We start from the raw sequence: 17,874 nt of genomic DNA on the forward strand, positions 1-17,874 counted from the left end.
CAAGGGGTGAATATTATATATATGTTGTACCACAAGCTTCAATTACTAAGTAACAAAACAAAATTAAGGAATGGTTCTTGTTTGATTATTAAGAAACCTTCAAGAGATGAAGTTGGAATTTTTGTTTGGGAGTGAAAAGAAGTGAATGTGCAAGGTTGAAATGAGGGAGATGAGCTTGTTTATATAGGGTAATGGTCAATGTTTATTTATATGTTTTATTTCCAAGCTTGCATGTGTTTTAATTGGTTAAAACAAGTCAAACAAGGTAACAAAACAACAAAAAACGTTATTTCTGCTGCAGAGCACCTTAGCGTGGCGCTAAGGTCTCTGCCCTTGACCTTAACACGGCGCTAAGGTCGCGGAGGGAAAAATCTAATTTTCAACTTTGGCAGTTTTAGTCCCTTAAGTTCGTTTTGAGCGTTTTAGGGATATTTTAAGGATTGTAAAAGATATTTTTGAGATTCCACAACCATAAAACAAATATGTAACATAAAATTAATCATTTTTATATTATTCAAAGGTTCGGTATACAAAACAGGTCGATTTTCATAATAAAAACATATACAAATTGACCCGAAAATGGGGAATGTCACATAAATGTCCTAAACACTAAATTAAACATGAAAGCTAAACTGAGTTTTATTTTATTTTGAATTGGGGAGGGAGGGGGGGGTTGTTAAATAAACATTTTGTTTTTTTTATTTTTTCGTTTATTTGGCCTTTATAATTTTTTTAATTATTTTTTTTATTTTGTTTTGAATGGTTTTTTTTTTACTTGCAAAAATGATGTGATGTATGTGATTGAGAGTGTACTATAAAGATGTGGGAAAATGATCAAGGGTTGGGAAGGGTTCCTAGTTCCTTACATTTTTGGAGTTTCGTTTTAAACTTAACTCTCTCTCTCTCTGTTTATATATATACCGAGTTTGGATCTAATACAAATAAAATTAATGTACTAATTATGATAATCAAGTAGAGTAATTATATATACAAGTAGAGTAATTATGTAATTACTCTATTTCATAATTACATATTTAAACTACTTGTATATATAAAAACTGTAACTGATTCTCACAATTAACATGTTAATTTCATTTGTACGTTAAATGTCCCTATATTATATAGAGGAGAGATAATTTGAGAACTCTTTCAGTTTAAAGAACTTAGAACCTCATTATTGACCACATAGTTAAATAATTAAATAGGTTAGATTATGTGTTTGAGATTAAATCTAATTAAAAAATTAAGTAAGAGAGAGAATAAAGATGTACATTGATTACAATAAATTAAACATTTGTTACACCTATGTGAAATGTCGATTCGATACGTAAAAAATGTTGTAATTTTTCTACGTAAATGCAACCTACCTATATTACATATATGTGAAAAAAAATTCTAAAAGAATTTGTTACGTTAAGTTATTTCGAGTTCTTAAAACTCATAGTGGTTCTAAAAAGAAATCAATAATATATACATGCGCGCGCGCACACACACACATACATATACATATATATATTGTATTAAATAAAAATATAGAAAATGAAGAATGATGAAGATATGACTATACGAGGAAAATGTGTATACCTATAGATTGAAGGGTGATGTTAAACGATAGAGAAAAGCTGGCGTGACGTATATATGATGAGTGAGTGGTGTTGAAGGACAGCTTAATATATATTTGAAAGGTTGTTCTCAACCTTTATATTTGAAGTGAAGTGCCATGACCATCCACCTCCTGCGTACCTTGACTTAAACCATTTTCGAACAAAACAACATAGTACATTAATTTTTGTCGACTTCTCACGTGTGACTCAAAAATTGTTAAAGCAACCTTCTCTTTATTCAATTTTACTCCCTGCTTTTAAATTGTACCAAACGAGCTTTGGCAATGGTTGCAACTTTGTGGTTTATTGAAGTTCCCAAATATAAGCCTATTCATAGCTATACTCACCAACTAGTTATATGACAACGGATAGATTTTAATGATTCATTGTTTCTTTCCCGATTATATATTCATCGGATATATTTAAAGAAACGATTTTCGTACTTCATTTTCACTTAAATAGAACGTCTAAATGATAATAATATTGTTGATGTTGTACCTATGAGAAACTTTAATATGAAAGCGTTGTTTTATATTTTAAGAACTATCAATATGAATTTGAAATATGAAACCTACATTTAAAAAACTTTGATACACAAAAAATTGTTAAAAGCAATGTATATTTGTCATTTATTCAGAGAGTTCACATGTGTGTAGGTTATGCGTATCATGTGTAGGTAAATTTTCTGCATATACTTAAACGTGTAGATAAATGTTTAAAGGTAAAAGAAAACATATGAGAAAATAGTTTAATAAGTTTTTTTATGTATATGGCGTAACATTTGTATGTGCAAAAATTGAAGTAAAAGTTTTAAAAATATCAATTGTGGCGCGTTGCGTCGGGATTCGTCGGTAAAACCTGAGCGTTGTGTAGGTCCCAAAACGACCACCGAACGGTTTTGCTCTCGATAAACGTGTCGAGACGGGTGCGGTAAATCAAACGACCGAACAAAATAATATAAATATAATAAGGATAGTGATCGATCTCGTTATCGGTAAAAGATTAATACATTAAACTAGAACGACCCACCCAAGGTGAGCTCCCCTTGGGTGGTGATTTACAACATGAAACACACACTAAAATAGAAAACAACTCTCCTATTTATAGCTAAACACAAATAAACTAGAAGATCTCCCGTTAAAGCTAAACGCGTGTTCCCGAAACTCTCGTTTCGTGTCCGGTTTTCTCGCCGGCTTTAATTATTTCCTTGACCATAATATAATTAACGGTTTTCGTAATTTGATATCGCAAGCCACACTTTTTGGCCTTACACGTTGGTAAAAAAACAAGCGTTATTGGTCCTTGAGTTAAGGTGGTAAATTAGCATCCGATCAGTTTCGTTATGTCCGTTACGGCACGGGAACTAAAACAAAAAATGAGTCAACGCGAATTTTGTGTTGTCTCTCACATGAGCTTCCGCCTTTTTTTTGACGTTGGCTCGACTCATTACGAATCTTCGGATCTGGTTGTGTATCCGGCACCGTCTCTTCTTCATCTTGTTTGAAACCGGCCATCGTGTTCAGTGCTGGAAAACCGAAACCGAGAAGTTGCATGTATGCCCTCATGCTCGGGTGGTAATTAAGTCCGACCGTGTATGGATATTGAGGGGTTGGTTGGGTGGTGTTCGGTTGTGGATTATTTGGGTCAGGATTGTTTGATATGGGTTGTCAGGAGAATTGACCGAAACAGATTATAGAATTGTTTAACGGGTTCATATTTGTGGGTAAAAATGAAGGTGGAAGAGAAACCGGTAAAGATGGTGAAGTTGGTGTTTATATTAATAAAAAAATGGCTTTCTTAAACATAACCATTGTCCAACGGTTTGATTTTTTAAAATTCGTGATATTTCAACGTTTTGTACAAAACGCTTGTTCAAATATTCCAACCCATTGGCCCAAAACGTCGCCACAACTAGAAGACTACGGATGGTCTAACACAAAAATAGTCCACTTGATTACTTTGTAACATTACTGATCTCACCCGTGAGACAATGTTACTCCCAACAATCTTTTCAATGAGTGATTGACTGATTAGTAAATAAAAAGTAACAATTTGATAGACATCAATTTAATGTAGAAGCCAACAAAGAATAAACATGCAAATTATTAAAGCTGCTGACAATTCAACACCGTACTGATTTTTATCAACGTTTTGACGCTAATATTTTCATTGTTCAGTGCCAAGGCCACAGTGCATTAGTTTTTGGCTGTTTGGTTCATTAAGGGGTTGTTTGGTTCATTTAGATCTGAATGAGTCAGGTCTGAATGAACATTTGTCCCATTCAGCAACAACAAAAAGTCTAAATGATTCAGACATAATTTTAAATATTTAGATGATTTTCTGTCTGAAATCAAACAGACTGAATTAATCAGATGTTTTCATCTGAATGATTTCATTCGGATGTAAACAATACTAATATAATAACAACCGGATAGTGATCAATTTATAAGAACAAAACTTTTAAAACACCTGAAAGAATAACATCCATCATAACAACCAATCCACTAAATACAACCAAGCCACCTCACTATTTCAAAAGCACTCAATTTCGGCTATTTATACTCCACCAAATCAAAGTTTTATCACTTATTTTTGGGATATCAAACTATCGAAAAGATATGAATGGTATGCATTCCCTTCCTACCTTGACAGTTCTTTAGCAGTCCCAAATATCCCCACCACCCGCCACCGTACTCTGCCAGTCATTGTCGTTAACATTCTTCGACATAATATGGTTAATCATGGCTGATCCCGCACACACACTCTTCTTTTATGACCTCCCAATCACTAAAACTCAGTTCACCGAAACTATTGTTCCCAATCTTAAACAATCATTATCTGTCACCCTACAACATTTTTTCCCATTTGTTGGAAAACTCACCATATTCCCTAGTGTAATAAAACACCCGAAATCCGTTACGTTGAAGGTGACTCTGTCGCGGTTACATTTGCAGAATGTAACCTTGACTTTAATGATCTCAAAGGAAATCATCCACGTAAAGTGACTGAATTGAGAACGAAATATTTAGGTTAGCTTACTTTTAATAATTTGATTTGTTTAAACTTAACTGAAGTTAAAATAGTTTTTAATTCTAATTATGTAATATAAATTTATATGAGATATCTCAAAACTTTAATATATCTATATTATATATAAATGAGGAGTGATGGCCACAAAAGTAATTTCATAATTGCATGGCAAGGGTAAAACACACATTTCATAATTGGACACGAAAAGTAATTTGTCAAAACCTCGATATGTTTTTAAAGCGCTTGGTACAAGTTGATGAAGCTTCACAATTTATAAGATTACTCTTCAATTCTTTAGAAAGAAAAAGGTTTATATGTATCTGGTTATATTTATTATCTACATTATTATATATTTATTAGATAGTTAACATTCATTATTTCTTAACAACTTAAATGAAGGTTATAACATGCCTTTAATAATTTGATGCATTTATCATTCTATTGGGGATTCAATCGGTCATGAAAATTTAATCTTTAATAATTTCAATCGACCATGTTGTTTAAGTTTTGCACTACCCCTCTGCTATAAGTATGGACAAAGTTTGCACTCCTCACCATCGCAAAACAAAAACCAGGTATGTATTCATCTTCTCCGGTTTTCTCTAGGTTCAATTGATTATAGTTTCAGTTAATAGTCTGTATGCTTTCAAACCAATCTGATTTGGGTTGGGATTCTAACATTGATTTCAATATCTTTGGTATTTGGTCAAATTTTATAACAATTAAGAATTTCAAGCCGGGAAGGCTCCTTAAATTTCAGTATGTTTTTAATTCTTTATTCAAATTGATGAAACCCGAATACATTAATTGTGTTCAACTAATTGAGATTTAAATTTTGTGTTTTGATTTATGTTGCCTTGTCCGAGTCTCACATGCACTTGTCAATGGAGAAGTGAGTAATATTAAATGTTTTAAATGTGTAGTGCATGTGATATTAATTACCTTGATGTTTCTTTTGGGTAAGGCTGAGGGGTGCGGAGCGCTAGTCAGGGCGCGTGAGGGCGTTCGCTAGCGCCCCGGGGCGCGAGAGCCACACCACCGGGGCGCGAGAGGGGCGCGAGAGGGGCGCGAGAGCGGAAAACGAGGCAGGCGCGGGCTGGGTAGCGGCTGGGAATGGCGTGATGATGCATGGGATTCCGGAATAGAGCCGTTGGGCTCAATATTATATTAAAAAAAAAAAATTGTTTTTATGTTAATAGATTTTTAATTAACAAAAAATTGAAATCAAATCGTAAAAACTATCTTCTAATTAGTTTTCATGTTAATAGATTTTTAATTAATGTTTTGTTTTTAATAATACGTTTTTTTAATACATTTATAAAAAAAAAAAAAAAAACCGCTCGCGCCCCCTCTCGCGCCCCTCCACACCATGCCCCGGGGCGCTATCACCACTACCAATACCCATCTTATCAAGTTTCTCTCTCTGCCACACGTCACAATATTATTGGATGGCGCCCCCACTCACGCCCCCTCTCGCGCCCCCCACACCCCTCAGCCTAACTTCATGGTGATTTCGCCCTCTCATATTCAATTATGTGTGTGTATTTAATGCATTTCCTATAATGATAAAACTATCTCATTGTTGATGTTCATATGACGTATTTTTTATTATATAATTTTGTTTTACATATTTAAACCTGCATGAAGGGCCAAGCAAGTTACACATCAAGTGAAGATGTTGCATTTGTAAACCAAAACTAAAACGTACAATTTTTAAACCGAACCAAATCAAACCATTAAAAGCACCTGATCAATTTCAACGTCAGCACATAACACAAAATCTATGGGCACTTAACAATTTATAATGATGTCATAATTGAGCATATATAAGAATTATTACTATGATGGAAACCCACAGTTTTAAAAACACATTAAAGTGACTGAATTGAGAACGAAATATTTAGGTTAGCTTACTTTTAATAATTTGATTTGTTTAAACTTAACTGAAGTTAAAATAGTTTTTAATTCTAATTATGTAATATAAATTTATATGAGATATCTCAAAACTTTAATATATCTATATTATATATAAATGAGGAGTGATGGCCACAAAAGTAATTTCATAATTGCATGGCAAGGGTAAAACACACATTTCATAATTGGACACGAAAAGTAATTTGTCAAAACCTCGATATGTTTTAAAAGCGCTTGGTACAAGTTGATGAAGCTTCACAATTTATAAGATTACTCTTCAATTCTTTAGAAAGAAAAAGGTTTATATGTATCTCAGGTTATATTTATTATCTACATTATTATATATTTATTAGATATTTAACATTCATTATTTCTTAAAAACTTAAGTGAAGGTTATAACATGCCTTCAATATTTTGATGCATTTATCATTCTATTGGGGATTCAATCGGTCATGAAAATTTAATCTTTAATAATTTCAATCGACCATGTTGTTTAAGTTTTGCACTACCCCTCTGCTATAAGTGTGGACAAAGTTTGCAGTCCTCACCGTCGCAAAACAAAAACCAGGTATGTATTCATCTTCTCCGGATTTCTCTAGGTTTAATTGATTATAGTTTCATTTAATAGTCTGTATGCTTTCAAACCAATCTGATTTGGGTTGGGATTCTAACACTGATTTCAATATCTTTGGTATTTAGTCAAATTTTATAACAATTAAGAATTTCAGGCCGGGAAGGCTCCTTAAATTTCAGTATGTTTTTATTTCTTTATTCAAATTGATGAAACCCGAATACATTGTGTTCAACTAATTGAGATTTAAATTTTGTGTTTTGATTTATGTTGCCCCGTCCGAGTCTCACATGCACTTGTCAATGGAGAAGTGAGTAATATTAAATGTTTTAAATGTGTAGTGCATGTGATATTAATTACTTTGATGTTTCTTTTGGGTAACTTCATGGTGATTTCGCCCTCTCATATTCAATTATGTGTGTGTATTTAATGCATTTCCTATAATGATAAAACTATCTCATTGTTGATGTTCATATGACGTATTTTTTATTATTTAATTTTGTTTTGCATATTTAAACCTGCATGAAGGGCCAAGCAAGTTACACATCAAGTGAAGATGTTGCATTTGTAAACCAAAACTAAAACGTACAATTTTTAAACCGAACCAAATCAAACCATTAAAAGCACCTGATCAATTTCAACGTCAGCACATAACACAAAATCTATGGGCACTTAACAATTTATAATGATGTCATAATTGAGCATATATAAGAATTATTACTATGATGGAAACCCACAGTTTTAAAAACACATTAAAGTGACTGAATTGAGAACGAAATATTTAGGTTAGCTTACTTTTAATAATTTGATTTGTTTAAACTTAACTGAAGTTAAAATAGTTTTTAATTCTAATTATGTAATATAAATTTATATGAGATATCTCAAAACTTTAATATATCTATATTATATATAAATGAGGAGTGATGGCCACAAAAGTAATTTCATAATTGCATGGCAAGGGTAAAACACACATTTCATAATTGGACACGAAAAGTAATTTGTCAAAACCTCGATATGTTTTTAAAGAGCTTGGTACAAGTTGATGAAGCTTCACAATTTATAAGATTACTCTTCAATTCTTTAGAAAGAAAAAGGTTTATATGTATCTCTGGTTAGATTTATTATCTACATTATTATATATTTATTAGATATTTAACATTCATTATTTCTTAACAACTTAAGTGAAGGTTATAACATGTCTTTAATATTTTGATGCATTTATCATTCTATTGGGGATTCAATCGGTCATGAAAATTTAATCTTTAATAATTTCAATCGACCATGTTGTTTAAGTTTTGCACTAACCCTCTGCTATAAGTATGGACAAAGTTTGCAGTCCTCACCGTCGCAAAACAAAAACCAGGTATGTATTCATTTTCTCCGGTTTTCTCTAGGTTTAATTGATTATAGTTTGATTTAATAGTCTGTATGCTTTCAAACCAATCTGATTTGGGTTGGGATTCTAACATTGATTTCAATATCTTTGGTATTTGGTCAAATTTTATAACAATTAAGAATTTCAGGCCGGGAAGGCTCCTTAAATTTCAGTATGTTGCTCTTTCTTTATTCAAATTGATGAAACCCGAATACATTAATTGTGTTCAACTAATTGAGATTTAAATTTTGTGTTTTGATTTATGTTGCCCTGTCCGAGTCTCACATGCACTTGTCAATGGAGAAGTGAGTAATATTAAATGTTTTAAATGTGTAGTGCATGTGATATTAATTACTTTGATGTTTCTTTTGGGTAACTTCATGGTGATTTCGCCCTCTCATATTCAATTATGTGTGTGTATTTAATGCATTTCTTATAATGATAAAACTATCTCATTGTTGATGTTCATATGACATATTTTTTATTATATAATTTTGTTTTGCATATTTAAACCTGCATGAAGGGCCAAGCAAGTTACACATCAAGTGAAGATGTTGCATTTGTAAACCAAAACTAAAACGTACAATTTTTAAACCGAACCAAATCAAACCATTAAAAGCACCTGATCAATTTCAACGTCAGCACATAACACAAAATCTGTGGGTCGTTAACAATTTATAATGATGTCATAATTGAGCATCTATAAGAATTATTACTATGATGGAAACCCACAGTTTTAAAAACATATTAAAGTTATTGAATTGAGAACGAAATATTTAGGTTAGCTTACTTTTGATAATTTGATTTGTTTAAACTTAACTGAAGTTAAAATAGTTTTTAATTCTAGTTATGTAATATATATTTATATGAAATATCTCAAAACTTTAATATATCTAAATGAGGAGTGATGGGCACAAAAGTAATTTCATAATTGCATGTCAAGGGTAAAATAGACATTTCATAATTGGACAAGAAAAGTAATTTACCAAAACCTCGATATGTTTTAAACGCGTTTGTTACAAGTTGATGAAGCTTCACAATTTATAAGATTACTCTTCAATTATTTAGAAAGCAAAAGGTTTATATGTATCTCAGGGTATATTTATTATCTACATTATTATATATTTATTAGATAGTTAACATTCATTATTTCTTAACAACTTAATTGAAGGTAATAACATGCCTTTAATATTTTGATGCATTTATCAATCATTCTATCGGGGATTCAATCGGTCATGAAAATTTAATCTTTAACGATTTCAATCGACCATGTTGTTTAAGTTTTGTACTACCCCTCTGCTATAAGTATGGACAAAGTTTACAGTCCCCACCGTCGCAAAAAAAAACCAGGTATGTATCCATCTTCTCCTGTTTTCTCTATGTTCAATTGATTATAGTTTCATTTAATAGTATGTATGCTTTCAAACCAATCTGATTTGGGTTGGGATTCTAACATTGATTTCAATATTTTTGGTATTTGGTCAAATTTTATAACAATTAACAATTTCAGGCTGGGAAGGCTCCTTAAATTTCAGTATGTTGCTCTTTCTTTATTCAAATTGATGAAACCCGAATACATCGATTGTGTTCAACCAATTGAGATTTAAATTTTGTGTTTTGATTTATGTTGCCCCTGTCCAAGTCTCACATGCACTTGTCAATGGAGGAGTGAGTAATATTAAATGTATTTAAATGTGTAGTGCATGTGATATTAATTACTTTGATGTTTCTTTTGGGTAACTTCATGGTGATTTCGCCCTCTCTGATTCAATTATGTGTATGTATTTAATGCATTTCCTTTAATGATAAAAACTATCTCATTGTTGATGTTTATATGACGTATTTTTTGATTATATAATTTTGTTTTGCATATTTAAAGCTACATGAAGGGTCGAATATGAGCTTTTGTAAGTTAAACGAGCTTGGGCTCAACTTGGCTCCTTTAATATGCCATTTGTATGGCCTTTTGATTTAAAGAATTTGTTTTCCTTTCATGTAGTCAAAGTCAAACTAATATATTTAATGTCCTTTTATTTACCGCACCGCTAAAATCTGATGAGTTCATTGTATTTGTAACTTTTGTTTATGCAAATTGTGTTTTTGAATGTGTTTATGTGAAATTTGTTTATTTGGCATCGTAGTTGTTGTTCATACGGATGGTAGAGAGTTGTGAGAATGCATTGCTCGCCTCGAGCAATCATTAGGATTATTTATGGAAATTGGGTGGCTTGACATGTCAGCAAGGATGATGTGATCTAATATATATATATATATATATATATTGTATAAATATTCCTATACTTTTGAGTATTTTTTAGCCAGGTTTGTTTTTATTGAATATTATTCTCAATTTGTTCACATTTAGGTTTTAAAGGTCTGAAGTCGAAACGAGCTAAAACTAGTAAAACAATTTAACAATAATAATGTTTGCTCGTTAAAAAGTCCCTATAACAAAATGAGTTAATATTATGATTAGAATGTTTATTGTATTGCATTTGTTATTTATTAACATCTAAATGGCGTTATATGGAATATATAATAATGAATAAAATTCGTTGGTTTTGTTAAATGTCATGTGACTAATATTTTATTATATTTATTAGATTAAACATGAGCTAACTAAAGTAATGTGCATGCGAGTATGGAGTATGGACTTTTAATTTGACCATGAGATGAGATGTGGGCCTCTTATATTTTGTGGGCCATCGATGACATGAACAGGGAATTGAATGTCGGCTACTAGTAGTATATAATCATGAGTTTTCTTAAGGGTTCAAGATATAATTTTTGAGAGAACAAAAGGTTCCGACGGCTCTTGTTCGACATATTTGATTAGTCGCAAGAAGAATATTATAAACAGACGAAAACACTTTGGTTCAAGCGGAGAGCGTCTGGGTTCAACACCTACTTAACCAAGCATCATCAATATTCGGTTTGAATTTATTATTTTAATTATGAGTTTGGTTGTTGACATTAATTATTTTTGTTTCTTTGATTTTAAGATGTTAGGTTAAACTTATTAGACTGCCTAGGCTTGTGATGAACCTTTGTTTGGTTTGATTTTGATTGGGATTTCTTTCGTTATGGATTTTATGTTTTAAGTAAAGTGTTGAGTTTGAATTAATTGAAGCGTATGATTGCTTGGTTCTATTTACTTGGATTTATTGTTTCACATTGCCCTTGTTAATTGTTTCATAGGATAGGGTTTTGTTAGGTCATTTACTGTGTGATCTTGACTAGTTTATGATTTATATCGATTACGATAATAGAAACAATAAAACTAATTAAATAGATAAAAGTGAGCTGCTAGCCTATAAAGCTGTAAGGTGATAGGTTATTGATAGATCTTTGTTGGTCAGGATTGCTAAATTTAGTTATTCGTAAGGAGTCCGTCTATGTTTGATTGTCAACTTAGTCTATTAAGTCAATTGAGTCTACTTAACTATCTTTGATTTCCGCGATGTAAGGTAATATTTCGCCATAAAGATACTTAGACATAAATTATTAAATAACCGTAAGGAAGTTTAATTCATAAAACTAACTGGTGAGTCTTAAAAACTAGTTAGAAATCCATAGGTGTCTTCTTGAAGGTCAAGGGTCCTTTTCGGGTTTTCTGAAAAGGGTCTATTTTACGATCCCGGTTCCATAACTTATGTTTCTCAGTTAATTGATTGCCGTAACTTAGGGGATTCCAGCCTAGGTAGTTACTTTCATCATCTGAATTAATCTAAGCATTTTAATAGTTTATTATATTTTAATTAACTAGGGTTTAGTTTTTTTATTATAAAAAGTAATTAGGTTTAAGTAATAATTAGACATGTTTTAATTATAGTTTAATATTATTTAGTTTAAAAACCCCCTTTAATAATAATAAATAAATAGTCGTGCCAGTTGGTTGAGTCTAATTAATTAATTAATATACGTAATTTAAAGAGTCTGTAGATTGGTTCACTTGTCGGTAACAGTTTAGTCGAGTTTAAAGAGTCTAGAATATTACTTAGTGTCTAGATTAGCATAATTTAGTTAATAATTATTAGACTACTTTTAGCACATCAAAGGAACTGCAAGTGACTATTAAAATTGAACCAATTGAGATTTATGAGAATATAATTTAGTTAATAATTATGTCTCTCTTTGTTTGGGCTACAAGATTAGTTAAGACTATTAAAATTGAACCAATTGAGATTTTATGATAATATAGCGAGACAAGGACATAATACTAGATATTATTTTATTAATTGTGGGGTTATTAGGGCATCTTATTCTTAATATGCGTGATTCTACATGATTTGGATCAAACTTTTGTTGTATCACGTGAATACCGATTATTGATGGTATGTTTTGTTAACGGGTGAAAATATTTTGTTAATTTTTATCAAATGGCCCGTTTAAGTCTATACCTATTTTTGTTGGAACTTGTTTGGACTGAATTCATTAATGATAGTCTTTGGCTTCTTCAGTTGATGAGGAAGATGTGGAAAAGTTTTTTTAAGCAGTCAAAGAATTTGATAGCGTAACTAAGCTGGTAAGTTTTCAACTTCTATCGGTTAATCTTTTTCTTACCTTGACTTTGACTTTACGAGGGTTTGTGATATTTGGTGACACGGAATACATAGAACACCACCCTTTTTTTGAGAGTGGAAGAAATGCTTAAGTCTAAAGAGATGGTGGAAGATGACAACTCTTTTGGTGTGTTGTTGCTCAGTAGTTATGTGAGAAATTTCACTGTAATTAATTATGTGGTTCGGCTCATGAATTTAGGTTACTTTTAGTGGATCGTCGTTGTTACTATAATTTATGTCAGTAGAAATTCTAGCGGTTAGCACTGGCTTTAACCCGTCCGCATTGCATTTGTAAGGTTCTTTTTAGTACAAAGCTAATTAATATATTATTGATTATTATATATTAGGAAATTTACATCTATGTAGAATTCATGGTGGTAATGTTGTCGAGATTCCGTTAATTATAAGGTGTAGCAAATAATGGCCCAGGAAATGCGTAGCAGGTAATTTGTGTTTCTTCATTTTTCTTATCATCATTTTTCTAATAATGATGTTAAAATTCATCTAATTTAGCAACATTATAATTTTATTTTTTATTATAAAATTGTAATGAGATCATCAAGCATTACCACACATCGTGAAGTACGCGATGAAAAAATCTTTGATAGCATTATAACCAAAAGGCGACAAAATCCCCATTGGGTCTAAAATTGCAGAAACTTGAAATGAGAGGGTGCGATTTTAGTGAACACAACTCTTGCGACTTTTATGCTTAATATACCTTCTTTAATGTATTTGTGGATCCAAGGTTATCGAGCCAGTGTAAACTGTAGTGGAATATTGGAAATGGCCCATCCGTCTTGGAATATGGAGTTGATTAGTTGTGAAGAAATCGAGGTTGCACCCGGGAACCCAGTCAACTGCAACCGTCGTCTTTGCTTGCATATTATTCACTTGCGGGACAACGAAAAGATTTCCCATAAACGATTCTTCATATAAATCTGCATCCTGTGAATGTAAACCCTCTTTATCAAGTAACTAACTTTCTTTGTTATTTTCATTTGTTTGATAAAAGTTTGAGACACTGTTGGGATGGTAAAACCGATCGCATTGCACAAGAAGAACAGGAAACCTAATATAACAAATTCATACATAAACGCTCCTTCAAGAATGGGTTTGCATAAGTCAACACAAGCCCATAAGATAATAGAGACTGACAAGACGGACGAGCCGTCAGACCGCACATGCGATACGTGCTCAGTCACTTAAGTTGAATTTATTTGATAAACTAAATACTTCCTTGGTTTTCATGTTGTTGGAAGAACGTAACCATTAAAGCCTCCATCGCCTGTATTTGACCTTTGTTTTACCCATATGGGTATTTTAGATCTCTGTTTACACATACAATTAGCTTTCACCGACTAACTAGAAACTCCGTTTACATGGCCGGATTTTATTAAATTATCACATACTAATGGATCTTGTGCTTTTACATCTACATAAAACATCTATACAAATTTCAAATTGTCGATAACAGTGTACCGTGTTAACCTAATACGACCCCTTTAATTTATTTTTTATTTACAAATTAACTAAGAAATACCATGTAGTTAATTCTCATTGACAGTTGTTATTGTGAATCGTTACATAGTTTATTAGTAACATGTTTTAAAAAAACACATACTACCTCGAAGCGGTACGATAATGAACAAACCCCTACCTACTAAATGCCCGTGAGCCATGCGCCCCCGCTGCAATGCCCATGCTCTTAAATCGAGTGAAGCCGAAATTAAAAATATAAAATAGAGAAATAAGAAAACCAATTATAACTTTTCAGCTATCAAACATAATAATATAAATTATCAACCTTTCATGCAAATATATGAATCATCAACTGATAATTTAATTAATTTAAAAAGAGGTAGTAAGTGTGAAACCCTAAAAATGGTTCCTCTACGTAACAGTGTACGTCAAACCTACCTGGGAAGCAGTAACATCATATAGCATGTGCAACAACGGTTTCCAAGTACACAACACCTACATTGCCGTCAAGTGAGTTGACGATGTGGAAGTATTGAAGGGACCTCTTATCAATAGAGATTTCATAAAGGCCCGTGAGTTACTCATGACAAACCATTTCCCATTTGTCATGTAGTATGTAATTGAGCACCACTAACGCACTGGTATAAGATGGATTAGAGGAGTTGTGAAGACAGTGATCCAAATGAATCCCATGGCCTTTATAACACCATCGTTGACACTTTGGGATTATGCAATGGCCACTCAAATGACTACCAAATTTTGCATATTAAACATGCCACGGGTTTCACTACAAGATATATTTATTCAATACAAACAAAAATGGACACAAATACCCTTCAACACAAAAATGGAATATGTAAGAACGTCTTCCATGCTGTTCTCAACATGCGTTGTACTTCGTCGTTTTGGAGGCTTAGTTAATATAAAGAAAGTCTTCCCCCTTGTTCCATCAAAATCAATATTTAGGACCCATTTGAGAAACATTGACAACTCCAAGCACATGCTACTAACTCATGGAAGCTGAAACATATCATACAACCTATGGTCCCTATCTTAAGATAAGTGGATCCTCATGTTCACAGCCCTACAATTCCATCAATATCCTTGCAATTGTGGATCCTCATTACCAATTACGTTACAAACGGAACACTATTTTCTATGGCTGACTCAACAAAACTATATGAAATTGCGGTAGTCACAAAACCATTGGGGCGTTCCTACCACATGAATTGTTTTACCAGCAAAAGGAGGGCAGTCTTCACTAAGACCGTGGTCTCACTCGCTATTTAGTCTTTCAATCTCGTATAGTTTTCATCATTCCCATCACATTCCTACTTGTCAGTTTGCAATGTCCCACATAAAGGTTTTTGTTTCTGCAATTTAAGTGTCCACTTTAGTACACCATTTATCCAATATATATCCATAAGCCAATATGCATATGCACAATCAAATCACGTATGCCCACCACTTTACCTTTTTCTACAATTCGTTGACCGGAAAATTTATGGCTTTAATTTGAGCATTTCTTTCATCTCCTAATTAAACTTCAACTCTAACTACTCACCAATTAACACACATTCAATATTTTATGTTGATTAAAAATCACAAAACCTACAAGCCTAATTTATTAACAAAAATTTCACAAAACATGATATATTCAATATATATGCAGACGTTAATATTTTAGTAAGCACCCCGCACGAAAATCATCCAAACAAACATATGCACATGGGGCAACACAGTCACACGGATAACTCATTACACACCACACCAAACACTGCAAACCAGCACGAGGGGATTATATGCTCAAACCTGCGGCAACGCGCGGGCACTTCTGCTAGTAAAATTCATATGGGTCGGTCTGGTATTATATGTTTGGTTTTTGGTATAAATCATAAACCAAACCGTTCGTTACGGTTTGAATTTGAAACCGACTGACTGAAAGTTAGGTAAAAAACTAACCGTGAAACCAAGCGATCAGCGGTTTCACGGTTTGAAACTGAACCATGAACATCCCTACCGTTTAGGGTTTATAATTAATTATTATTATTATTATTATTATTATAGTAATTGAGAAGTTTGGCGACACAGCCGCGTGATTGGTCCATGTGGCCTCATGTGGTTAGTCGGTCTTTTTTTATTTTATTTTTTTTCTTTTTATTTCTTTTTTTGTTTTAAACTTCGTGTTGGTTCGACGTCGCAAAATGAGGGTTTTTGCGCTACGAATTTTTGTTGCTTGTCTTAGAAAGAATTCACGTTATTCGCGGCCGCAATGCGCATATATTATTTAATTTCCCATGGTTCTTTTAATTTAACTATGTTAATTTATTGTATTTTAGGTGTGGATGAATTAACTTATTGCTTTAATTTCGGTGTCGTAACCTGATACCGACCGAACTCGTGTCGGTTCGCCACCACAACACGTGGTTTTCAATGTACGATTTAGTGCCGACAACGTCGTTTCCGACCGAGTTAGAGTCCACGTGAGAACGCAACGCGCAAGTTTTTCTATCGCTTTTTTTTGTCCTCGATATCGAAATTAGCAAACTCATATTAGTTCGCAACTGCAACGCGCATGTTTTTTTGTTCGCCGCTTTTTTTTATATTTTGTAAATGTTAAGAGTGTTTTTTTAGATGTAGATGAATTTGCTTTACTTTCGGCCCCACAATAAAAGACCAACCAAAGTGTTGACGGTTCGCCACTTCAAAGTGCGGTTTTTGTTATGTTAATATGTTATACTTGGGTGTTATAACAAAGTATTTTTTTTTGTTTATTTCCGGTTTTGTAATCTCGCACCATCAAATTCACCACGACTCGCAGTCAAACCGCACGGTTTGATTAGTTATATGACTATCAATAACACGAGCACCATTAACTCAATGCAACGCACCGAGAAGTTTAACAACGCTACCACGTGATTGGTCCACGTGGCCTCACGTGGTCGGTCGACATTTTTATTTGCTTTTAATTTGCTTATCGTTTTTAATTCGCATCGGTTCGCCGCAATAAAATACGGTTTTTTTTACCGTTGATACCGTCAAATGATTTAGGCCAAATTCGCGTCATGTTCCAGTTGCAACTTAAAGGGTTATTCCCATGAGTTTTTGTTGGCTATCGATTCTGGAAAAATTCGCGTCACGCACATATATATGTTTTTCGCCACGGTCTTGTTTAGGTATACATGTTAATTTGTTGTATTTTTAGTGTGGACGATTTAACTTATTGTTTTAATTTCGGTGTCGCAACATGAACTCATGTGTTCACCAACACACACACACATGGTTTTCTGTGTACGATTTAGCCGACAATGTCGATTCCGACTGAATTTGCTTTAG

Source organism: Bidens hawaiensis, unplaced genomic scaffold (assembly GCF_021521415.1).
Source record: "Bidens hawaiensis isolate Kalapana, Puna unplaced genomic scaffold, B.hawaiensis_p1.1 tig00022444_1, whole genome shotgun sequence".
Classification (NCBI taxonomy): Eukaryota; Viridiplantae; Streptophyta; class Magnoliopsida; order Asterales; family Asteraceae; genus Bidens; species Bidens hawaiensis.